Source organism: Salvia splendens, chromosome 22 (assembly GCF_004379255.2).
Source record: "Salvia splendens isolate huo1 chromosome 22, SspV2, whole genome shotgun sequence".
NCBI lineage: Eukaryota > Viridiplantae > Streptophyta > Magnoliopsida > Lamiales > Lamiaceae > Salvia > Salvia splendens.
In genome coordinates, this window is record NC_056053.1 from 10,376,692 (window position 1) to 10,391,792 (window position 15,101).

At 38.2% G+C, this 15,101-nt stretch overlaps 3 long non-coding RNA genes across 3 annotated transcripts; 2 read left to right on the plus strand and 1 right to left on the minus strand.

Annotated features, from left to right (window-relative positions):
* The first annotated feature begins 224 nt into the window (after nt 1-224).
* LOC121787667 lies at nt 225-2,358 on the plus strand. The gene is made up of 3 exons (XR_006047517.1): nt 225-615; nt 716-930; nt 2,128-2,358. It is a non-coding gene; the product is annotated as an uncharacterized LOC121787667 (long non-coding RNA).
* On the minus strand, nt 1,530-2,216 carry LOC121787669. Its single transcript, XR_006047519.1, has 2 exons — nt 2,077-2,216; nt 1,530-1,996 (listed from the first exon to the last, which is right to left on the minus strand). It is a non-coding gene; the product is annotated as an uncharacterized LOC121787669 (long non-coding RNA).
* A 2,347-nt stretch (nt 2,359-4,705) lies between the features above and the next one.
* LOC121787668 lies at nt 4,706-5,808 on the plus strand. The gene is made up of 2 exons (XR_006047518.1): nt 4,706-4,972; nt 5,613-5,808. It is a non-coding gene; the product is annotated as an uncharacterized LOC121787668 (long non-coding RNA).
* The last annotated feature ends 9,293 nt before the right edge of the window (nt 5,809-15,101 follow it).

Sequence of the window (15,101 nt, forward strand, 5' to 3'; positions counted from 1 at the left end):
TTGTCTTATCTATCACTTTGGCTCGTGTGGAGTTGATGACTTGTTTATCACGTGCATCTTGCTTTGTTGCCATACACTGATCACCATATTAATAATCTCAGCATTACATGCAGCAGCTTGATCAACTTGGCATGCAGCGGCTTGATCACCTTTGTTATCATTTTCAACAATATATACTTTAATAACCAATTTATATTAAAATGGTTTTAAATAAAGTAGAACAAATTGAGTAAAATAAATAAATAAAATAGAGATAACATCTTCTGATTCTTCTCCTTCGCTCACACAAAAATCCTTCATCCCAACACGCTTGCCGTCAATCCCAATTGCCCACAGAAATCCAAATCGAAGAAATCCCCACCTTGAACCACGAAATCAGCTAACACACTCACCGAAACACAATCACCTCACACACTCGAGATTGAACGAAATTCTTCAATCGCCTACACACGCCAACTCAAACGATAGACCAGAAAAATCACAGATCGGAGACAAACGGGGCAGCATGCGAGAGAGAGGATGGTGATCAGAGAGAGGAGGATGTTAGAGTCGGTTCACGGTGAAGGATCGACGGTGTTAAAGCAGTGACAATGGTGTATCGAAACCCAATCTCAGGTGAACCGGTTCTCCAGAAATGGGAAAACGAGGGATCTTCAAAATTTTATTCGATTGTCAAACTTTTGCAGAAATTAAACGTTTTGTTTGGATAAAACAGGTATTCATCTTGAATGTGGAGGTTCTATCTCAGTTTCAAAGCATTCTCAAAGAGTGGACGGCGACATCACCAGATCGGAGGACGAAAATTAAGAATGAATTGGAATCCGGAAGAGGTCGGACGCCAACTACAACTACCAGAGAGTGCACAGTTCGAAACCACATATCATTCAGATGATATTTTCTAGAGCCACAACAAAAATCTACTTCAAAAAGGTTAATAAACTCTTAACCCCTAAAACTGAAATCACTTAGAAAAGCATTGCATGTTCCAATATTGACCGAAATACACAAAAAATTAACATAAATGAAAGATGTGCATACTTATTCAAACATGAAATTTAAGAGAATTTAAGTAGTAGGGAACAGATCTGCTAGTTTTAAAATCTCATATCTGAGATACAGTTGTAGTTACTAATTATTTCTCTATGGTTTTATTGTTTAGTCAGGTACTAAGAGAATCCATATAGCATTTTTACATATGGCTAACATAAATGTCAAAGCAAAAAACTTCAGCAATAGATAAAATAAATAAAGAATTTTAGATAGAAATCAGAAACTGTGAAAATCCACTATTACATAGTAAACTGTGAAAAGTGTCGGTAACATTACAACACAATTAGGACAAAGAACTGCCAAAGTTGGAGGATATAGATGTGATTCACCCTTAATTATTGTAGATTTCTTTAGCTTTTCCATTTTTCAAGCAAGAATTTTATAAATAGGCCCACTACAAAAAAAATGTTTAGCTTAACTAAGAAGAAAATAGTACCACAAAATGAGAAGATCACTGATTCAGAAGTGCAATTTATAAAGAGAAATGAAATCTTTGAGATACATTACTGTTAAATATGTAGTCAGAATTTATGGTAAAAGAGAACTGACTTCTCATCAGCAATCTCAATCTCTATAAGTCGGCATTTAGGCTGGCTAACAACTATTCCCAACTATTCCAGGTGAAACAAACACTCCTATCACATCTGGAAAATATAAAAACAAAAAATATTTAATATTGTTCTACATAACACAAAACAAAGTACAAATATGTGAAATAAATACCAAAGATTGATTCAGTTGAGCTGTTTCAGAAAACATGCATAACTGGAATCTTTCATCAGTCACTTCACATATTTCAATTTTAGCCACCATAGTCAGCCTAAATAAGTGATTGGCAGTGTGATTCTTGTGATTGTTGGCCCTCAAAATGTCTAATGCAGAAAATTGCTCCAGGAGTAAATTTCTGTACTAAATACTCTGGCAAAGATGCTTGAATTCGGTTGCCCTACAAAGAAAAAAAAGTAAAATTACATAATTTACAATTATCAAGAAAATATGAATATTATCACTTTGATAAAAACATACCATTTTATCATGGAATACAGCTTCCAAAACTGTTGACATACTTTTCTCCAGAATTCAATTCATAAACGCGGACACAATGAACCTTAATGGCAGAGTTGAAGATCTTGGGATGAAGATTATCAAGGGTAGTAATGATAGGCACCATGAATACAGGTGAACTTTCTGTTCATAACAAAGAAATGAGGTAAACAACATTGAAATTTCAGTTTCTGCCTCTTGTTGATAGCCAAAAGAATTGGATACCAGTCTATATTTGATAATAAAATGATCTATTTTGAGCTATTTTTGGAGGGAATCATGTACAAAAATTGAAAAACAAATTGCCAAAAAAGGAATTCAGAATAAATGCAAATTGTAACATGTGGTAAACAACCTACTCAATTCTCTAGTTTAGATCACTACATAACTTAGAAATTGACTACTTACAGAACCAACATAGGATCATTCAGCTGGAATGTAGAAATATACAGATTAATAAAACATGAAGCAAGAACTAAGGAACACTCAGTTTGTAGAAAAAAAGATAGTGAAGAATTTAAGATAATAATCACAGAACTACCTAAATCTTGAGAGGATATGATAAATTGCTGGTATTGCAAAAATTTGAGAGCTGAGTGATTGTACAAGTGTTGACGCAGGGTATTTATAGGGTAAATAAATGTCGGCATGCTATTTTAAAAAATAAAAAAGAAACTAATGCATGTTCCCAAAAAAGACACAATAATGAAATGACCCTCCATATAACGAAATAGAAATATATAAGTAAATATTGTTTAGACTAAAAAACATTTTACAGATAGTTTCTAAAATATAAATCGGCCAACTTATAAAATTAATATTACTATATGATTAAAATTTAAAGAATATGGTTTCAGAAAGAAGCCCATTTAATAGCATAAGTTTAAAACAATATTCATTCATTTAAGGCCCACTTAATTTGTTCTACTTTTAATTTATGCAGATACTATATACATGTGGCTTACTAAGTGAAATAAGAGCATCCGCAACGCGCGCCGCCCGCGTTCCGCGTTTGGTGCCGGAGGAACGAAATGGGCGCGCGACGCGTTGCTGACATGCGTTCAGTGCCCAGGCCGTGCCCATGCCGTGCCGTGTGCCGTCGTCGCGAGACGCGGCACGGCCTGCGTCACCACGCGCTTCGGCGACGTGGCGCGCCCCTGCGTCGTGCGTGACGCCCACTCGCCTGCCCTCGAGTGGGCGTCGTCATTTATGACGCAATAAATCTTTTTTTTTTAAAATTCGAATTTATTAAAAAATATATAAAAATGTGTAAACGGTAATATTACCGTTTTATATCCGTGTTTTCTTTTTATTTTATTTTTTACTCTATAAATACTCCTAATTCATCCTCATTTCACACACAACTACACATCTATTCTTCCTAAAATCAACTTCATTTCCTCTCCAATTTTCATCTAACATGTCATCAAAAAATGTCCGGCGACGGCAACTCCGGCGGTGGCTGCTCCGGCGGGTGGGATCTCAACACGTTTACCGATTCGGGTACCATGTACAACACACTTGGTGGTTCCAGTTGGTCGACGCCGGGCACGGCGGGTTCGACGACGCCGGGTGGGTACCAACCACCCACTTTCGACGTGGATGCATACGCTCGACCCTCCGCCCCGCGGTATTCGTAGGGATGGATCACCGTCTCGTACGATCCAATCGTCGGGAATCAACAAGCCCACAAGCGCTTCTGGGAAAAGGTCACCGAGATCTACCACCAGATTAAGCCGAAAGGCTCCCGGAAGCGCACATATACAATGCTCCGCTCTCACTTTGGCCAAGACGACAAACAGGTCAAAAATTTCTGCGGCATCTACTCGACTGAAGTGGCCCACTACCAAAGCGGAGCTTCGGGAGCCGACATTCTGAGGGCGGCTTTGCGCGTCTACAACCAGGACACCGGCAAACAATTCAGATTTGTTGATGTTTGGCAGGCTGTCAAGGATGAGGAACGGTGGGCCGGCGGTGTCTGCTCTAGCTCGGGCTCAACCTCAAAGCGCACGAAGCATACGACGAGTGCCCAATACTCGTCTGGTGACACCAGTGAGGGCAGCGGCGGACAAGAGAGTGCACCGCAGGAGTTTGCGGGTACGGCCGGGGATGACGGGGGATCCAGCCTTGCGCGCCGTCGGCCGCAAGGGACGAAGGCGGCTAGAGCGAGGAAGGGCCGAGGCAAATCAAGCCAGGCGGGCTCGGGGGAGGCTCTAACACCCTTATGGCGGTGTACATGACCGCCACAATGGCGGACACTTCCCGCTTCTCGCCCTCCCAATACGCGGCCTGGTGGATCGGAATTGTGCATATGACAGCACAACTTGGTCTTCCGACTCCCCCTCCACCCCGACCGCCTTCGGGGGATGATTTGCCAGCGGAGTAGTTTTTTTATTTTCTTTAAATTTGTATTTTAAATTATGCAACGTTTAATTTTTTAGGATTTTAATTGTGTGTTTTTTATCTTTTAGAATTTTAAGTTGTAATTTTTTTATATTGTGTGTTTTTTAATGAAGTGTGTTTGTTTTAATTGAATTCGGTTGAAAATAAAAAAAATGAAATTGAATGAATAGTAATTTAAGGAATGGTTAAGAAACGGATAAGGAACGGAGGGTTGCAGGTTCCGTTCCTTAGTTAAGGAATGGAGTTCAAAAGTATAGTGGAGCCCGCAAATAGTAGTTTAAAGAACGGTTAAGGAACGATGGGTGAACAGCGTTGTGGATGCCCTAAAAACAATCAAACCCTACAAAATAAGAATAGCCGCCGCTCTAGGTAGAAATAGGAGAGGGAAGACATGACATGGCACGGTGGGAGGCTGAGACCTACTCTATCATATGAATAGCAAGGAGTAGGCATAAAGATGAAGATGATAGAAAAGGTATGACATTATTTACTCTAATCATGAATTAATAAATTTGATTTACTAACTGCTTAAAACCTTCCTCAACATCATGTACATCATGTCTTCAATATTAGTAGGATTTAGAATACGCAAGAGATTTGTAAATTGTTTTTAAATCTAATACGTATATGATAACTGCTTCAATTATTCTTAGAAAACTTTGATTGGATTGGACAGAAAAGTAGTCTTATTAACATAAGACTAAGAGTTACATGTATTGGATATTCCAAATGTATTATTACTGTGAGCAAAGAACTTTCATGTATAATTTGTGGTTATGTCTTGAATATAAGAACTGCAGTAATAGATTCCAATTAAAGTTAGTAGACTTTGATTGGAATGACCAGTAAAGTACTCTTATTAAGTAAGAGTTCCATGGATTAGAAATTTTAATTGTATTTTTACTGTGAGCATTAAACTACTAACTGCGAACTAAATTTGAAGGATTACTAATTATAACCATAATAATTAGGAGTAATTTACAGATATTGATGATTTAATGGTTTGCAGGAAAATTACTCTATTGGATTGTTTATTGAATTATTAATTTATGTTTTTAGTTTAAAACGTTTTAAGTATTATTACTAATTTTTCTGATTTCTGTTTTCAATTACAGATGGCTTATGAAGGAGAGAAGAATATGATTAGCAACTTTGGAAAGGAATAATTTTAAGATTCATAGTATTAAATGCACGTGTATTATTTACTTTTTAGAAGACTACAAATGCAGCTTTGGAAATAGGATCAGCACAACCTTTTAAAAAAATAGTACTCCCTCCCTTCTATAGTACAAGTTACAGTTTCATTTTTAATTTTTCCTATAAAAGAAATTACATTTCCTCTTTCAAAAAACATTTGCTCTCATATCAATTATAAAATTATATTTTCTCTCAGCACTTAACACATAAAACATCTCCTAGAATCTCGTGTCATCTTCCAAGTGTGTCTTCTTTGGGAAGGAGGGAGTATTATATATAAGTATATAACAGATTCCACTGGTACACGACTGTACCTATTATGTGCATTATGTTCTAAAAAATATAACGACAATTAAAAACAAAAATGCACAGCATGTTATCACTCTCCTGCCAAAAAGGATAATTTGGTAATTTCATGGACAGTTTCACAACTGCTCCATTAGATATATATATATTGTTGACATAATTTGGTAATTTCATGGACAGTTTTGCAACCGCTCCATTAGATATTGTTGAAATAAAATCGACCTATTAGAATTCTTTATTTAAAAGAGTCCACACTGCACATTTTAATAGTGTAGCTTATTGGAGCATGGGCCATCTACCTAATTTTTTATGCAACTTTACAATTATCTGTGCAACACAAATTTTCTTTTTATCACTCCATTTTTATAATAGAAACATAAATAATATATCCAGTATTTATGATTATAATATACTTTATTCAGCATAGTTAATCACATATAAATAAGTTTCTCCATATTAAATCTGTTGCATATGCATGTCACCGAAACAGCTAAATCCTAAACCCTTCCAACTTCTTCTACCTAATTATGAATATTAATTATTGTAAGTAACACATGTATGATAAATAATAACGAATGAAATTCTACAATACATGTTAGAAAAATCTCTTTATATTCTAAAAGACATTTATGTTATTATTACAATAGCAATTTGGTTAATCTTTTCAAAAATCATCTCTTATATATGTATTGTTATATGCACAATGACTCTTAAATATTGTATACAATATTTTTAAAACAATCTATAATATTTATTTACAGTTTTTATATTTATATAATAACTGATAAATAATTATATATACTATACATTTAAATTTATTTTACAATTATAATATATTGAAAATTTGATTACTAATTGACTTTAAATGGATGTTATTGGTTCAACGGTTTGTAAAAATTGTAGTCTATGTTAATACAGTTTTAAATTACTTTGTTATTTATAATATATTTATTAATTTTACCAAAAACTTTTAATGGTTATGATTAAATATTTTCAATTTAAATATGAAAAAAAACATAATTTTATTTGTATGAGCTTGTCATCAACAATTGTTAATATTAATTTTTCTTTATGTAATTGAATACGCATGGTATGTTTTTTATTAAAATTTCTTTATAACTGAAAACACTTGTATAATTTATTTTTAAAAATCTTTCATATGATGAAAAAATAGAATAGGGACTTCCTATAACGACAATATGCAGTGATATCTGCACCTCTTTTAACATTGATAAAGTCAAGATTTTTCTTCTTTTTAGGCTCCCAATATAAAAACTTTGGCTCCGCCACTGTTCGGGGTTATTTGTAAATGATAAGCTAAGTCGATAAATATGAATTACAAATATAGAAATTTTGTTAGTTCAATTAAATCATTTGGATTATAGGTATTTTAATCACCTTAGAACATCTGCAACGGTGCACGGACGGGTAGAAATTTTGTTAGTTCAATTAAATCATTTGGATTATAGGTATTTTAATCACCTTAGAGCATCTGGAATGGTGGACGGACGACGTCCGTCCGTCCGTGCCAACGGCACGGAAGACGTCGTCCGCCGCTGCGCTCGCGCCACTGGCACGGCGCTGCTCGATGCATCGAGCACGTCCGTGCCAGCGAGCAGGTGACTTGTCGTGCGCTGATTGGGCAACGACTATGCCGTTGCATTTGAATATTTTTATTTTTTTTTCAAAAATTCGGTTTTTAATTATAAAAATCGATTAAAAAAAATTTCCCAATCCCAAAAAATGACCATTTTTTGCCCGTTTTTCTATATTTTTCCCCCCCCCCCAAAATCATCTATAAATACACACATTCATCATCCATTTTCCACATCAAATCATCTCTCATTCATCTCTCATTCATATTTTTCATACAACCTATCTACACCTTCATCTCTCACTCAAAACCTCAAATGGATTTCACCCATCTAATTGCGGAAGCGGAGCGCGAAGAACAAGAATACTACGAACAACATCGTGCCGCTTATGATGCATATGTCGCAGCGAAAACCCCCGCCCCTCCTCCTCAACCAACTAGATCAACTCGCCTCTATATCCATCGTGACCGGGAGGGATCCCACGAAAGGCTCGTTGCCGACTAGTTTGCCGACCCGCTGCGGTTTCCGGCGGATTACTTCAGGCGTCGTTTTCGCATGTCAAAGCGTCTGTTTATGCGTATTGTCAACACATTGTCCGCCCGTGTTGAATTCTTCCAAACAGGTCCAGATGCAGCCGGCCGGCAAAGTATCACGCCTTTGTAGAAGTGTACGTGTGCCATCCGACAACTCGCTACTAGGCAAACGGCCGACCTCTTCGACGAGTATTTACATGTCGATGAGTCCACTGGAATCCTTTGTCTTAAAAATTTTTGCGAGGACGTTCGTACAACTTTCGGTGATGAATTTCTTCGGTAACCCACCAATGATTGCCAACGGTTGCTTCGTCTTCACGAATCAGTCCATGGTTTTCTCGGAATGCTTGGCAGCATTGACTGCATGCATTGGAGGTGGAAGAATTGTCCGATTGCTTGGAGGGGGCAACGTTTAAGCGGCCACAAAGGCGGCGGCCCAACACTTATCCTAGAGGCGGTCGCCGACTACCGCCTATGGATTTGGCATGCATATTTCGGCGTTGCCGGATCCAACAACGACTTGAACGTATTCTATTCTTCACCCCTCTTCAATGATGTGTTGAATGGTGTAGCACCGGCGATCGACTTCACTGTCAACAGAAATACATACCACATGGGTTACTATCTCGCCGATGGTATCTACCCAAGGTGGTCGACTTTCGTGAAGACGCTCAGCAACCCGCAAGACCCGAGATGGGTTCTTTTTGCACAGCATCACGAGTCCGCGCAGAAAGACGTCGAAAGAGCCTTTGGGGTCCTTCAAGCCAGATTCAACATTGTGAATGCCCCGGCTCGGCTGTGGTACTTGAAAAATATCGCCGACATCATGTACACGTGTATTATCTTACACAACATGATTATAGCCGACGAAGGACCGAGGGCGGCTAGCTTCTACGACGAGGATGAAGCCAGAAGCTCAAGCGCGAGCTGTCCCCCACGCCGAGGTGTGCATACGACGGTGGGTGAGAAGATCGAAACAAGACACACAATGCGCGATACCCAAACTCACGTTGAGCTACAAGGAAACCTAATCAAACACATGTGAGCGAAATTCGGCAACGCGTAGTGGGTTTTTTTTATTTTATGAATTTAATTATGTAATTTTTAATTTTTAGGATATTAATTATGTAATTTTTAATTTTTAGGATTTTAATTATGTAATTTTTAATTTTTAGGATTTTAATTATGTCTTCTTTTTTATTTTATTTATAATTTGTAATATTATTTCGGCTTTTTAATGAATTTTAATATTATGGAAATGTTTTCATTTAAATTGAATTGTGTTCGTCCTTGCGGAAGAGCACAGCTGTGGGTGTTGTGCTCTTGCCTAAGAGCAGGCAGAAAAAGTGAGGTCGGACCTACAACCGTGCTCTCTGGCAAGAGCACGGTTGTGGGTGCTCTTAATCACAATTTCACATTATTATTTATTAGCACTACAATTTGACAGGAGGGTGTGGTCAAGTGATTTATCCTTCTTGATGTCTGACTTAGGTTTGGGTTTAGGTTTGCAAGTTACTAAGATCATGGAGGAATATTGTTCCACCAAGAGCACAACTTCAAGTATGGTCTTCTTCAATGAAAAATCAACACTAAAGGGAGGCTTTTCCGTCTAGGAGTAGTTAGAATTAGGCCTGTCAAATTGGGTACCTGCGGATACCCGATCCGAAAATTTTGGGTACCCGATCCCAAATTTCCCAAAAACTGATACCCGATACCCGATCTGAAACTGATTTCGAGTATCCGAATACCCGACTTGGGTATCCAATCCCGATTTTGACTTTTTTTTAGAAAAATTAAATATACAAACTTAAAGTAGTTCGAATTTAAAAGAAAATAACAATATGTATAAAAAATGACACTAAACAACATGTATAAAAAAATGTCATTGAACACAAAATGAGCATTTTATCCTCAAACAAAAGTACCTGAACAATATTAATCCATAAAGATAATTACCTTTCATGTGAATTTTGAAGTTAAACCATTGCTAAAGCATATCATGTATCAGCTCACATTAAATAAAATCAATAAGTTTTATAGATAAATATTAACTCTAATAATCAAAAGAAATCCATCGAGAGTTCAAAATATATCCCAGATTTGATATTTCTATTCTGTTGCCTGGTATTAACATATACATTCACAATAAAGTCTCCAAGTATTAATCGTAGTAGACTTGGTTCTACAATAGGCAAAGTATTAACACATACATGATTTATTAAATTAAAAAAAACTAAAAAAATCGGGGTAATTCGGGTATACCCGATCGGATATCGGGTAACCCGATACCCGATAAAGCAAAAATCTCACTACCCGATCCCGATCCGAAACCTAAAAAATTGGGTATCGGATATCCAATTACCTGAATTTTTTGGATTTGGATATCGGGTACGCAATACCCGATATCCATTTTGACAACCTAGTTAGAATTGAGGATGATCGATGTACTTTGTGCAAAAAAGAGACTGAAAAAAATGTTGAACAATTGTTTTTTTGCTGCAAACCTTCAGGCACTCTTTGGTTTCACTGTTGCAAATGTTTGGATATAATTTTGTTTTACCAAAGATCTAAATATATGCTTGCTTTTTTGGGTGGGTACTCCGTTCAAAGGATTTTATAAGCCTTTGAGGACCGCCATGCTTTATGTCATTGTGTCGAAAATTTGGGATATTAGAAATAAAACGGCATTCTATTTCAAACCCAACTGGGAGTCAAGAAGAAGCAACTTTTTTGGCATCTTGGAAGTAAGGTGAAAGGATGGTGCCATGAATTTCCCTTTGCAACGGGGTTGTTAGTGAATGAGTTGAAGGTTGCTAGAGGCTGGCAGGAACAAGAGCATCACGAAGAAGTATGTTGCGCTGACTTTTAGTTGAACTTTGGGCTCTTGCTGATTTTACCTTCTCTTGTGGCATTATTGTGGGTTTTGGCTTGGTGAGCGGCTAGTTGGTAAGTTGCTTTTTTGGTGCTGCTTGGTTAGTTTGTTTTTTGCTTGTCTTGAATCACTTATTTTGGAAGGTAAAGGGTTTCGAATATTTTGCTAGTCTCACCTTTTGGTTTGCCTTTTTGTGTCTCGCCATTTTATGGCTTGAGCTTTTGCTTTTCATAAAAAAAAAGCACTAATAATAGGATATCATTATATCAACATTATAATAGTAGAAAAATCCAACTGCGCTAAAAAAGAAAACATTGACTTGACTCAAAATCCAAAAGTATAATATCATGGTTATTTGGATAATTTTTATTTCAAAAAGAAACATTGATAAAATGGATCTCGAATATGCGTTGACTTGAGTCCACACAAAGTCCAAACACAAGTTTACAATGATATTTCGACAAAAATGTTTTGCTCCATTATTTCTATACCTCATGATATAATAAACCATATAATATGGCAATAAAATAAAATATATAACTACTATTAACAAATGGAACCTAAAGTTATGTCTAGCGGTCCATTTTCACACCGCAAAAATTACGGTTAGCCACAATTATTTTCCTCAAAATTTACCTAAATACAACCAAACCCAATCAAACTCAACAAAGAAGAATAGAACTCCCATCCAAAGAAAGCGATAGAACAATCCAAAAAAATAATTTTATTTCATTGCAAAGCAATCTAGCGTATATAATGAGTTTGCAAATGCATATAATTTTCTTAGCGGCAGCCTTAGCCTCCTTAGCCACAGTGGCGCACGCTGCTGAGCACCCTTTCTACGCTGGCATGACCGGATCCTATGGTATGGGGAAGGGGCTAGTGGTAGATTCCATGGACAACATAGATCAAGACATGAAGACGGATGACCCTATCCGACGGTACCTAGGTTCGGCCGGATACATCAGCTATGGGGCCCTCGCCCGGAACAAGGTTCCTTGTAATCAGAAAGGAAAATCCTACTACAATTGCCGCCAACACGAGGCTGCCAACCCCTACAATCGCGGTTGCACTAGGATTACTAGTTGCGCTAGAAGTACCGTTTGAGTAATATTTTCACGTTTAATTTTGTATTTCTTATTTCAGTGCACACATGAGGATTATGGGTGGATATGTTTTTCCATTGTTGGATTCATTCATTTATTTGATAATATATGCTTGTTAATTTTCCTGTTTGTAAAGAGGGGGGGGGGGGGGGGGGCTTTGAATTACGTACACAGAACTGAAATATATATTACCATTATCATGTCCCCTTTAATCAAGATTTGTTTCTCATTTGATTTATTATTCGTTAAAGGTGTCAGAACAGAAATATGGTAGTGCTTTAACCCTTTTTTTCTTCTAGAGGCAGAGATGCAACTAAGGGTATATTAATAATTCGAACAAATCAACTCTGAACTGCAGAATGATTTTTTTATATATAAATATATATATATAGGGGTGCGTTAAAATGACAACCCCTCTTAAAGTAACACCATACCACCATTCATAGCCAATCATTTGTACACGTGGATGAATAATCAGCTGCCATGTGGCAATCTTAAAAAATGCACAAGGGTAAATTTTCTCGGCCAACAATATCCAATACACTATACAAAAATTTTTCTCGGCAGCAATATCCAGTACGCTAGGCAGCAATCTATAGATTGCTATCTAGGGTTTATACTATTGCTGTGTAGCGTTTAAAATATTGCTGGATACGTAAAGTGACACTGTGACACCACGTATCCACTGTGCCTTCCGTGAGTCACCCGGCCGGGTGAAAGTCTCTGGACCCACTGTGCCTTCCGTGAGTCACCCGGCCGGGTGGACAAAGTGACCCAAAATTCACCCGGTCGGATGAAACCCCCTGGACTCTTCATGCCTTCGACGACGCACCCGGTCGGGTGGCATGGAGGCTACCCGGCCGGGTGGAACGGGACTCCTCTAGAGGGTTGTACCCGACCAAGTGGATTTTGTCCGCCGAAATCCACCCGCCCGGGTGGAACTTTTCTGCAACACGCAGCTTCCTTAAAATGGTCATATCTCTCTTGTCTGGACTCTGATGGAGGCGTGCAAGGTACCCACGCGAATCTCTTTCTCAGGAGAATGAAGATGAACTCGTATGATTTACTCGAGTATGTGTTAACCCGATGGGTTGGATGAAATTATATGATGATGATTTATGCGATTACATTATACAACCATATCTATGATAGTAATCTTGAGCATGCTACTGTACCTAGTTGTAAATTGTGCGATGAATGCAAGACTTTGCGATAATAATGAACGTAGAGATGCGAAATGCTTAGTGCAAGGCGAGCAGCCTATGGGGAAGCCGGCATACTACGACTCGACGAAATGTGAAAACGCGCGAACCAATAACCTTGGAATATTCAAAACTTTGACATGATGCGATCACATGCTTAAACCTTTCGATATATATAGCCATCTTCATAGGCATCATGTTCTCAGCATCTCTTTTTGAATCTTAAACCCCATTGCTTCCTTCTATCCTTGGACTGATGCTGAGTTTTCTTTGTTTTTCCCTTTAGATGGTCCATCAGTATTATGCCCCGATGCGAAATCGTTACTCCAGCAATAGGGACTATCCAGTTGAGCGCTACCGAGACTACGAGTGGGATGGGAAGCTTTTCCTTATGTCCTATGTCACCGGGTTTTATGATAAGTGGATGAACGCTTACGCGTATGGGGGAGCACCCATCACGAGGGAATCCAAAAGCTCATCCACACTTTATCACCGCCTTGGGACGAGTGGACCGCTCAGGCATCTCGGTCTTTCATATGGTATAGCCCACCCGAATACACCGCACGGGGTGATTTGGTTGGCCTTATAGAGGTGCTACTTCCGGCTATGACAACTGCTTTTGACGGACCGCCACGTGCTCCACCTCCACATATCTATCAGCCGATACAAGCCCGCATGCGGAGGGATCGCTGCGACAGGGAGCCACATGTCTCCCGTATTCCTAAGAGAATGAGACTCGGGATGCGTGTTTTAGCCCCTCTAAGAATCGACAGAGAGGTCAATGGGATGCTCGGGATAACCCCTCCACCCGTGGGTACCGAGGAGGAAAGTGAGGAGGAGGATCCCGAGGAGGAGGAGGACCCAAATGAGGAAGGTGTTGGAGAAACCGAAGAGAAACAGGATGAGGGTGGACAGGATTAGACACAATGGTTCTAGAACTTTTTATTTCGATTTCCCACGTTTTTGATACTTTACCTTTTTGCTTGACTCTAGCTTTTCCCTTTCCACGTTGTTTTACCCTTTTGTTTTCGTGATGATAGAACTAAGACCTCTTGGAGGCAACGTTTGATAATTCTATGGAAATTTTTTTCTTTTGCTATTCTATTGTGTAATAACTTGGTACCATTTCTTATTATTCAACTGTGCAATTATGTCACGACCGCCCTTCTAGGGTATAATAAATGCGGGCGATCGCGACTTAAACAGACTTAAATATAACAAGGAAAAAAGGCTAGGGTTTCATCAATAAGGCTTGACCAACATATTAAACGAGCAATTAAGTATAAAACAAGATGAGGGCTCGGGTTTAAAAAATGAGTTGGGCCAGACATTAATATTAATGAAAAAGATTAAGAGTTTGACATTATCCAGCAAGACTTTAAAATATCCAATAACGGAACAAATTCAAGTTCAAGCCCAATTGCTAATAAGTAAAAGAAATATCGCAGCGGAAAAACGACCAAGAGAAAGAGTGAAGTCATGTGTGAAGACACGACGACACTCGGAGTTTCAAGACAATATTATCATTTCGTTTAATTTGCTCAACACCGCCAACCGCTCGTCGCCGCTCAACCTGCACATAAGGAAAACATATGCAGGGCTGAGCACTTATAAAATACTCAGTGGACTTATGCCGAAAACATTTTTAATAAAGATATAGTTTATCATGCCATACGTAAGTAACCATCGGGGTTTAGCTTTAGAAAGGCCCGAGGCACTCAAATCATTTCCCATTGTAAAATTCGACTGATCAGTCATTTTCCCATAGAAAATAGCCATATCTGCCAATACAT